This window comes from Megascapheus bottae, chromosome 16, assembly GCF_031878675.1.
Source record: "Megascapheus bottae isolate mThoBot1 chromosome 16, mThoBot2.hap1, whole genome shotgun sequence".
Lineage (NCBI taxonomy): Eukaryota > Metazoa > Chordata > Mammalia > Rodentia > Geomyidae > Megascapheus > Megascapheus bottae.
The window spans coordinates 26,344,551-26,354,838 of NC_143524.1; the positions used below are offsets into that span (position 1 = coordinate 26,344,551).

Below are 10,288 nucleotides of genomic sequence, written 5' to 3' on the forward strand. Positions count from 1 at the left end.
TTCTGCTGAGCAAATGTTCATTATTATTACCAAAGATCAGTTTTCAGCTAGGTGCCTATGGCTCACACCCGTAATCCTAGTTACCCAGGAGGCTGACATATAAGTTCAAAGCCAACCAGGCAGGAAAGTTTGTGAGACTCTTATCTCCAATTAAACAGCAAAAAGCCAAAAGTGGGGTTGTAGTTCTAATAGTAGAGTGTTAGCCTTGATCCAAGCAAACTAAGGGACAGTGCCAAAATGCTAAGTTCAAGCCCTAGTACCAATACAAACAATAACAAATAAATAAAAACAAATAAATCAGTTTGGAACATACAGTACTCAGGAATTCTTCCCTTAACCCCAGGCTAATTTTATGGTGGCAAAGTTAGTTGCCTGAGTCACAAGACAGAGAATGACAGAGTTGCAGCCGAGAGGAGAGGCCATGCTGAAGTTTCCAGGGATTCATGGGAGAGGAGGAGATTAGTTTGCATTGTGGATGGATTTGCAGAAACTGTCATAAGCCTAGCCTTGCTTTGTTGGTGGTGGCCTTGAAAGACCATTACCTCATTCTTATTATTTTTTTTTTCCTTACTAAAGCAAGCTAAGTTTTTTTTTGTTTTGTTTTGTTTTTGGTTCAACCAAGAGTCACGGGCAAAGCCATGCAGAGAAGCCAAACAGCTGTCAGGAGAATTCAGGCTGGGGAGAGCTCAGTGTCCAGACCATGCAGCCTATTATAGGCAAGGAACACAGGGAAAAGTGCCATCTGTTACCTAAGCGCCTCCCCACTCACCCCTCCCTTTTCCAGCTGCTCAGGAGAAGGGAGGAAGCAAGCATTTTCCCACTGCTATTGTGTACCTGACAGGTTCATCCATCTTTGCTTATCTCATGCTTATAACCTCTCAATCTGGTTATCATTTCTCTTTTATGGAAGAGGAAGAGGAAGAGGAAGAAGAGATTCAGAGTGCCCAGAGACACATATGGAGACCAAGCCAGCATTCAAGCTCAGGTCTTGAACTCCACAGCTCCTTTCAGGATAGTGTATAATTTCTTCTTCTGCAGCCAGTCATCATCAGCAGCAACAGCTTGTCATTAATCACATGATGCAAGGTCAGATGAGATAGAGAAAACAAAAAACAAAAAACAAAAAACCCAAACTTTGAATGGGTGGGTGGCGCAAGTAAAAGAGTATCTGCCTTGCATTGCTTTGAGGTCAAAACCCAGTACTGGTGTGTATGTGTGTGTACACATACACACATCACATACAAACACACACACACACACACACACACACACACACACACACACACACACACACACAAAATCCCTTAAACCAATGAAATATTTACCAAAAATACTGGGCCATGCCTGTAATCCTAGCTACTTAGATGGTAGAAATCAGGAGGTTTGTGACTCAAGACCAGCCCTGGTAAAAAGTTTGCAAAACTCCATCTCCACCAATAAAAATCCAAGTGCAGTAGTGTATGCTTATTATTCCAGCTACGAAAGATGTGTACATAGGGGAATTATGGTTGTGGCTATCTGGGATATAAGTGCCCTATCTGTAAAGTAAGAAAAATAGCCATACTGAGGGTGTGGTTTGAGTGTTATAGTGTCCTCCAGGCAAGTGCAAGGCCCTAAGTTCAAATCCTAGTAACACGCACACGTATCCCAGAGATAGCTTCTGATATTAATAGGTGAAAAAAAGAGAAGCCTAAGCTCAAGATTCCTTCCTGGTTCAAATGTTTTCCTTGCCACCACCACCCAGCCTCTTCACCTTCCTGTAGCCAGTGCCCTGGATAGACCCTTGGCCTGGGAAGGGCAACCTGTGCTGGTGACAGCCCAGTATGTTTGGCCTTAACAACAATTACTGGAAGGGCCTCTTGGAGCAAGTACTTCCTGAAGTGCCCAGAGCAGCCACTGTCCCCACAGCCCAGGAACAATCACATACTGTACCAGTTTCCGTGTTGTGCTCCACTTACAGCCTCCTACATTCTCAGCAGTGGCCCTGGGCTTGTGCTACAGAATTCTAATTCTATGAGTGACAGGCAGATGACAGGTAGGAGAGAAGCCTCAGATGGCTCAGATATTCATTTTTTTTCTTCAAAGATCAGAGATTGGCATCTTTTATTTACTCAATACATCTGACACAGGTAACATATTAAAAGATATATTGTAATTAGTGGAAGTTTTACTCAATTCAAAAATAACAGAACAGAATGCAAGCAATGGATAGATCTTATTCTTGATACAATCTGCTATTTTTCTTTATACTATCTAATCTTTTGTGCTTTAAAAAACTCTTTCTTTGGTTTTTGTTTTTGCTAGTGAAGACTGAACACAGGGTTTTGTCTTGGTAGCCATTCCCTACCACTTGAGCCACACCCTGGTCCTGCTGTTTTTTGTTTGTTTCCCAGACAGGATCTCCTGCTAATTTTTTTGGAGGAAAGGAGGTGTGTGGAAACTGGCCTCCAACTTAGATCCTTCTGTCTTCACAGTCAGAGTGGCTAAGATTGCAGATGTGTACCAACCTGTCCTCTCTGGGATTTGAAAACAAAAAAGGGAAGGATTTCTTTTTTTTTTTTTTAAGGCCAAAGTGAAAAAAAAATCTGGAATATACACTCTTTTTCATTTAGCAACATTAAATGAGGCCTTGTCCTCTGTCCCATATATTGGAGTTCAAAAATATTGCTTTACTTGTTTAGATATTTTTCTCTGCATTTCTTAATGGTAGAGCCCCTGTCACATTCCAGGCATCACGATGTGATGTGAAGCCTGTGAAGCTTAGGCCCCACCCTGTGTAGCTTCAAGTTCAAGTATGAGAGACTGACATGAACCAGCAGGTGAAAGAGATAGTTTCTCTGTGGAATGCTGGGAAGGGACTTGGTAAGGCAACACACACAAGGAGGGGCAGCTGGCCTTCACCAAGCATCTGGAAGATGAGGTTAGGTGCCCCGGTAGGAGAATGGATAGGACAAGATGATAGCTACTATGAAAGCTGGCAGCAAAAAAGAAACCAGTATGTGGGGCCGGGAGTTTGGCCTAGTGGTTAAAGTGCTTGCCTAGCATGCATGAAGACTTGGGTTCGATTCCTCGGTACCACATACATAGAAAAAAAGCCAGAAGTGGTGCTGAGGCTCAAGTGGTAGAGCTCTAGCCTTGAGAAAGTCCAAGGACGGTGCTCAGGCCCTGAGCTCAAGCCCAGGACTGACAAAACAACAACAACAACAAAAAACCCCATAATGTTTTTAAAGAAATAAATACAAGCAAGCCCATGTAGGTATATCCTAAGACTAATGGTCCTCTGGAGTTGAGCATGCCTAAGTTAGATTCTTCCTGGGACTTTTAGTTCAGTGTGTCCTCAGTCAAGGATATGTAATTTTTCTGTAACTCTGAACTCTGAGAACAAATAAGATGGAGCTATTGGCGACTTCGTATATGGTGGTAATGATTAGAATGAACAAAAGATGTATGACATGCTGGAACTATACTTCACATATAGTAAGAGATGTAGAAATGCCAGCATTAGCTTGGCACAGATGCCTTATGCCTGTAATTCCAGTTACTCCCAAGGCTGAGATCTAAGCTCATGGTTCAATGCTGACCTGGCTAGGAAAGTCCTTGTCTCCCAGAGAAGAGCTGATAGTGGAGGTGTAGTTCAAGTCATAGGGTGCTAGCCTTGAGTGGAAAAACAAGTAAAAGTGCAAGGGACTGAGTTCAAGCCCTAGTACTGGAACAAAAAAGGAGGGGCGGGAGGAGGAGGAACCCCCCCCCCGACACACACACACAAATAAAGTCAAGGAGCTATGGGGAGAAGCTTCAACCTGTTTCTTTCAATCCAACAACAAATAGTTTTTCCAGTGCCTCTTTGCTTTCTCTAGGCAAACCAGCAGACTTTGAGCTCTCAGTCTTTTGCCTGGACATTGGATGTAACTGATAGGTCTCAATGTAATGAACCGGAGGGCTGATTAAGAGCTTATGTAAATGTTGAAACTTTTGGCAGCATTCCTTTCCCTCTGATTTTTGGCATGATTCAAAGCATGAGAATTTTTCAAAAGAGAGTGCTTTCAGAGAATAACCCACACCCAATGGCAAAAACCTTAGAAGAATGAGGTGCAGAGGAGCAATTCTCCAACGGGGATTAGGGAACTTTGAACAGATTTTCAAAGGCATACAGAGAGACAAGATGTCAGTGTGAGCTTGTTTCTCTGACAGCATTTGAAATGCTTTTAGCCAGCAAGTTTCCAAGTGGCTTTTAAGTGAAGAGGTTAATGTTGTAGGTTTATAAATAAATGGATGTTTGTGGTGACTTTTCTGTGGTTCGTGTGACAGGGCAAACTGCAGGGAGAAGAGATTATGCCTTGTATCAACAGCTTAATTGCTTCTTCTGCCTCTTGGATTAGTAAGCAGGAGGCAAGAGGGTGAGGAGTTGGAACGCTTTCTGCTTCTAATCCTGGTCTTGCCTCTGATGAGAGGTGTGGCCATGAACAAGATATTAGCATTCTCTGTATTTACTCCCTTATGAGATTGAAAAAGCCTTGTTCAATATTTTAAAAATATAGTTGCATAGTTAAAGCACATGAAACTATTTCTATGTGCCAGCCCTATGTGAATTCTGTTAATCTTCATAGCCACTCATGAGATAGATGACTGTTTCTGCCACCACATTAGCGATGGAAAAACTGAGGTACAGAGAATCTAAACATCTAGGTGAAGTCATAGAGTTGGGAAATGGCAGAGCCAGGATTTGCAACTAGTATTCTCCATTGCCTCATGTAGAGTTTGAGTACAAGGTGTATATGCGTGTTAAAGGTGCTTAAAGAAAAGCCCAGCTGCTTGTTGACTGGTCAGAATCTCAACAGAGCACCTGTAGCGGGAAGAAAAAGAAGGGTATAGAAAAGCTGACAAGGGAAGAAATGTCTTGATGGCAACTATATCCCCAGAAAAAGAAGGCCCTTCTGTATTCTGGTACTGGGACTTGAACTCAAGATCATGATGATATCCCTTAGAGTTTTCATGCAAAGCTAGATCTCTACAACTCCAGCCACAGTTCTGTTTCTAGCTTTTTAGTGGGTAATTGGTGATAAGAGCTTCATGGATTTTTTTTTTCCTTCCAGGCTGGTTTCAAACTGTGATCTGTGATTTTCAGATCTCAGCTTCCTGAATAGCTAGGATTCCAAGCATAAGCTGCCTGCGCCCAGCTAAAACATATTTTTATGATTGGAAAATGAAAATACTGAGACCCTGAACTTGGAGCCAGAGATGGGGTTGAAGCCATGTTATATGTAACTGTTAGTATAAATGACTAGAAATCAGAGTTTCAAAATTCACCTGGGAAATGTGAGTATCAAGGTTATACAGTGTTATGTTGATAACTTTAGAAGATGACTGATATATGTTGCTTCTCCACACATGTCGTCTCTTCCCTTTTTTATCACAGACCTAAGAAAATAGATTAGGTTGTCAGTCACACTGTGAACTGGTTTGGGATATGTTCATCAGACAGGATGTATTTTATGTGGACAGTGTTTTCCAGTATAAAATATCTGATACTATGTGAGTCAATTTCCTTGTCCTTGTCTGAATCAGATGACCATTTCCTGTCCCATTCCTGATAAGCTAAAATGACCATGAAACATGAGACTACTGGATATATACTTAAATACTTTCCCTGAGTACCAATTTTGTGGTGCATGTCTAAAACCAGGGGGAGTTGATGGCCTCACTTGGGAACTCTCAAATTCAATGTGCTCAGATCTGATTAGAGATTCTTATGTAGGAAGCAGGAATTCTTGGACTCCTGAGGACAAACCCTCTCCATAGAGTCTCCTACATTAGGGAATCTAGACAAAAAAGACTGTAAGCTCAACAGAGATTGAATTCACCAATAAAATATTAAAGCTGGGCTGGATCTCTAAGATCTAAGTTCTGGATACTCTAAGTAGATACATAGCACCCGAATTTATAGAGAAGAATATGTGAGAGTGCCAAGTGTTTTAAAAATCAGGTGGTATTTCAGGAATTAGAAGACAGCCAGATAGAATGCAGAATATTCTGGCCAAACTAGATTGGTGGTTAGAGGGTTATATGATCCAGAAAGGAAAACTGGCTTGTCATTAGCGTCCACATAGCTTGTGATTTAATTGCATGTATTTATCATGGTTCAGAAATTGAGCATCTCTTGTATTCTCTCTATGGTAAATCTATAAGAGCATGACCTACTTTTCTTATCTTACTGAAGAAGAAATTGGGATTCAGTAGTATGGACTATTGGTCAAGTTGCCAAAAGGCAAGAGAGTTGAACCAGTTCTACTTGATTTGGCTTTTTTTTTTTTTACTGAACCCATAATCTTTTTATTTCAATAACCCTTTCCCTTTTTCTTGATGGTGTCCTAGAAGGCTCTTGCAACCTGGTAAGTCAGAGTTTTGTTTCTTAACTGGTAGCTGCCATGTCTGTTCTGTTCTGCCCAGAGCTCTTCTATGTTCCTCATCCTTAGGAGATCCAGATGAATATGGTGCAGATCTTTGCATCCAGACTGACAATGACAAACAAGTGGGGTTCATCCATAAGTGGAGAGACATGAACCCTTGTCATGCAAGGTATGGGTTCTCTTCTGAAAGGTGAGCAGTTAGGCTGGAAGCGCAGGCAGTGAAGCTTCACTTTCTGTCTGTTCCAGCAGTGGCCCTGAGCCTGTGCTACAGAATTCTAACTGTAGTAGTGACAGGCAGATGACAAGTGTGGGCGAGAAGACTCAGATGGCTTAGAGGCCTACAGGTTCTGGACTGACCCTAGTTGTTCATTTGTTTGTTTTTTCCAAATTGAAATTGGAACAACAATCTGGAAATTTACTTTTCTTTATATTATCCTTGCTGCTGCTGCTGCTGCTGCTGCTGCTGCTGCTTCTTCTTCTTCTTCTTCTTCTTCTTCTTCTTCTTCTTCTTCTTCTTCTTCTTCTTCTTCTCCTCCTCCTCCTCCTCCTCCTCCTCCTCCTCCTCCTCCTCCTCCTCCTCTTAAAACACCTTTCTTTGTTTTGTGTTTATGGTAGTGAGGTCCATCTTCCTCCATATGCACACACACTCCAGATAGAATGCCCTCAGTGATTACTCAGAGTCATTAATAACATGACCACTTGTGTAGCCCAATGATTAGACAGCCACCAGCCAAGAGTCTGTTGTGCTGAAGTGGTGCTGGGTGGGAAGCACTCTCCCCAGAGACTCGGGCAGGGCATGGCTTGCTATGAGAGGGTGTGCAGAATGTTTAGACTGTGACTCATGAAGGCCTGAGATGAATAAATAGCTCTCTTTCTGCTGTGACTGTTGACAGGGCTGGTGACAGCTTACCTTCTCGGTTGCCAAGGAGAAACAGAGTGATTTTTTTTTGACAAGTTCAACTTTCCTAACCAGGCTGGCCGTCAAGCAAGACCACCAAGAATGAAGACCAGGCCAAAAGTAATGGGCAATGAATGAGGATTCAAGGAATGAGTCTCCTGTCAGCCCAGGAAAAACTATTGTTGAGAAAATATGAAAAATTTTATGCTTCCAGGACAGAGAGAACATTGTTTTGGATCTTCATGTGGCTACTTGTTAATAGGCTTAGAAATTCACAATTCTGGTGGGAAGAAAATTTGTCCTCTTTGGAAACATATAATTTTATATATAATTTATGATTTATTTGTCTACTAGAAACAAACAAACAAACAAACAAATAAAAAAAAAACCTTGGCTAATAGTGGACTGAGCCATGAAGAGATTTGTTCTATAACAGATGTCTGGAGACAAATGATCTGAGCTAAGAACAGCAGTTCACCAGTGTCATTGTGTTGTGAAGCATTTTTCTATTCTCCATATTTATATAAGTCTTAGATTCTGCTGGCTGTCCATAGGTGCAGGATACCTGCCACATCTCCAGTGATCATAATCACATTGAAACATAGAAAGGTAAAGGTGGGGATGTAAAGTTTCTAAGTGTCCTTGTCCTGGAATGATGAATAGCATTTCCTCACTGAAGGAAGAAAAATGTCCTGGTAGCTCCCATAGTTACCTTTCTCTTATATCTATGTTTTTGTCTTGTATTTTATACCAGCTGGCCTCTGTGCCTCAGAATATTATTGGTGAGAACTGGGTCCAAAGACTATCTTAGCTGCAAGGAAGCTGGTAAAAGTGAGTGATAAATGTTAAAGAAATAGCAATGACTTACCTAGACTAATTATGATTCAATTCCCCTAGGGCTAACCACCTTGCATTTTTGAATAGGTTGAGGCTTTGTTAGGAAAATGAAAGGTTGTTGTGGGTTGAAGGATGGTTGCTTTCAGGAGCTCTTGGAAAGATAATTCAACAGTATACTATAGAGACACATCTTCAGTATAGAAATAAAGGGAATAAGGAGAGAGGTGTAATGTTTAGGATTTCATGGTATATAGCCAACAGTGTATGCTAGTAGAAGCAAGTCATGTAATGAGCTGGTTGCTGTACTTACCCTTCAAGGTGCAGGCACACGGAATTTTCTTTGTAAATTAGTTTGACCTCTTCTCACAACCTTCTTTGAACCCTGTGTTTCATCCATTCTCAACACATAGAAGGCATCCATCTCCTCTCTCTACATCTTTTCATTGCCATTCCAGTGTACAAAATGTCCTTTCCCTTTGGTGCCTGGGCAACATTCACTTGCCCTCAGATCTCAGCTTTTTGACTGTCCCTTCCTCTGGAAAGTGTGCCATGGCCTGTGGGTTGAGCAAGGTGATCTTTTTCAGTGGCATTTCCCATACTGCTTATCTTAACTCTGGGTTACTGTCTAAATCTCTCAGGAATGGGCCCAGGATGTATCCATCCCTCCACTGCTCATGCATAGTATAGGGTTTTCTCCATTCTGGTGATTTGTTGAATGGCTGAGTGACAGAAGTTTCCCATCAAATATGTAGTGTTGGATCAACTGTCACTCTGGTCCAGAGATAGAGATTTCTGAGCACTTCATTAGAGTCCCGGGACAACAGATACTTAGCAAGTTGCACTGTCACTATATGACCATAGAAAAAGTTCACACTCTCTGTGGGCTCAGACAAAAGTCCTCTTTTTTTATTGTAATGTATAGAGGGGTCACAGTTACATTCACCAGACAGAGGGTACATCACTTCTCACACATTGACACCCCCTCTCATGTTTTTGTCTCCAATTCCCTCCCCCACCCTCTCCCAATCATCTTGTTTTCCCCCTTCCCTTTCCTATTTCAAATAAAGAAATAAACACATATACAATATGCCAGATACAGTAACAATATGAATTACCAAACGGCAACAAAAGAAAAGAGAAAAGTTCTCTTTGTTTTCTGTTTATTATATATATATTTTTTTCTTTTTTTTTTTTTTTGCCAGTCCTAGGGCTTGAACTCAGGGCCTGAGCACTGTCCTTGGATTTTCTCAAGGCTAGCACTCTATCACTTGAGCCACACTTTTGGATTTTCTCTATGTATTTGGTACAGAGGAATGGAACCTTGGTCTTCTTGCATGCTAGGCAAGCACTCTATCACTAGGCCAAACTCCCAGCCCCATGTTTCTTAAATTTTTCTTTTTGTGTGTGTCAATACTGGGATTTGAACTCAGACCCTGGGAATTGTCCCTTAGGTTTTGTTGTTGTTGTTGTTGTTATTGTTGTTGGTGGTGGTGGTCATGGGCCTGGGTGCTGACCCTGGGCTCTTCAGCTCAAGGTTACCACCCTACCCCTTGAGCCATAGCGCCACTTCTGGTTTTCTGGTGGTTAATTGGAGATAAAAATCTCATGCACTTTAGTGCCCGGGATGGCTTTGAATCACAATCCTCACATCTCAGCCTCCTGAGTAGTTAGCATTACAGATGTGAGTCACTGCACCCAGCCTGTCCCTCAGTTTTTCTTTGCTCAAAGCTGGCACCCACTTGAGCCATAAATTCTTTCAGTCTTTTTGCTGGTTAATTGGAGGTGAGTCTCATGAATTTTCGTGCCCAAACTGGCTTGAAACTGAAATATTCAGATCTCAGCTTCTTGAATAGATAGGATTACAGATGTGAGACACTGGCATTTGTTGTCTCTTTAAAATGAAATATCACATTCCTTAAAATATAATAGTGTGGCTAAAAGTAGGAGCATAGTATGTGCTATCACTGACTTAACCAATTACCACCAGTGTTAGTGGCTTAAAAACAATGCAAACTGGGCCGGGAGTTTGGCCTAGTGGTAGAGAGCTTGCCTAGCATGCACGAAGACCCGGGCTCAATTCCTCGGCACCACATACATAGAAAAAAAAAAGCCAGAAGTGGTGCTGAAGTTCAAGTGGTAGAGCTCT

The 10,288-nt window shown here is 41.7% G+C and overlaps 1 long non-coding RNA gene across 1 annotated transcript; it reads left to right on the plus strand.

Annotated features, from left to right (window-relative positions):
- The first annotated feature begins 914 nt into the window (after nucleotides 1–914).
- Nucleotides 915–7,844, plus strand: LOC150053045 (uncharacterized). The gene is made up of 3 exons (XR_016538146.1): nucleotides 915–1,086; nucleotides 6,474–6,576; nucleotides 7,301–7,844. It is a non-coding gene; the product is annotated as an uncharacterized LOC150053045 (long non-coding RNA).
- Nucleotides 7,845–10,288: the final 2,444 nt, after the last annotated feature.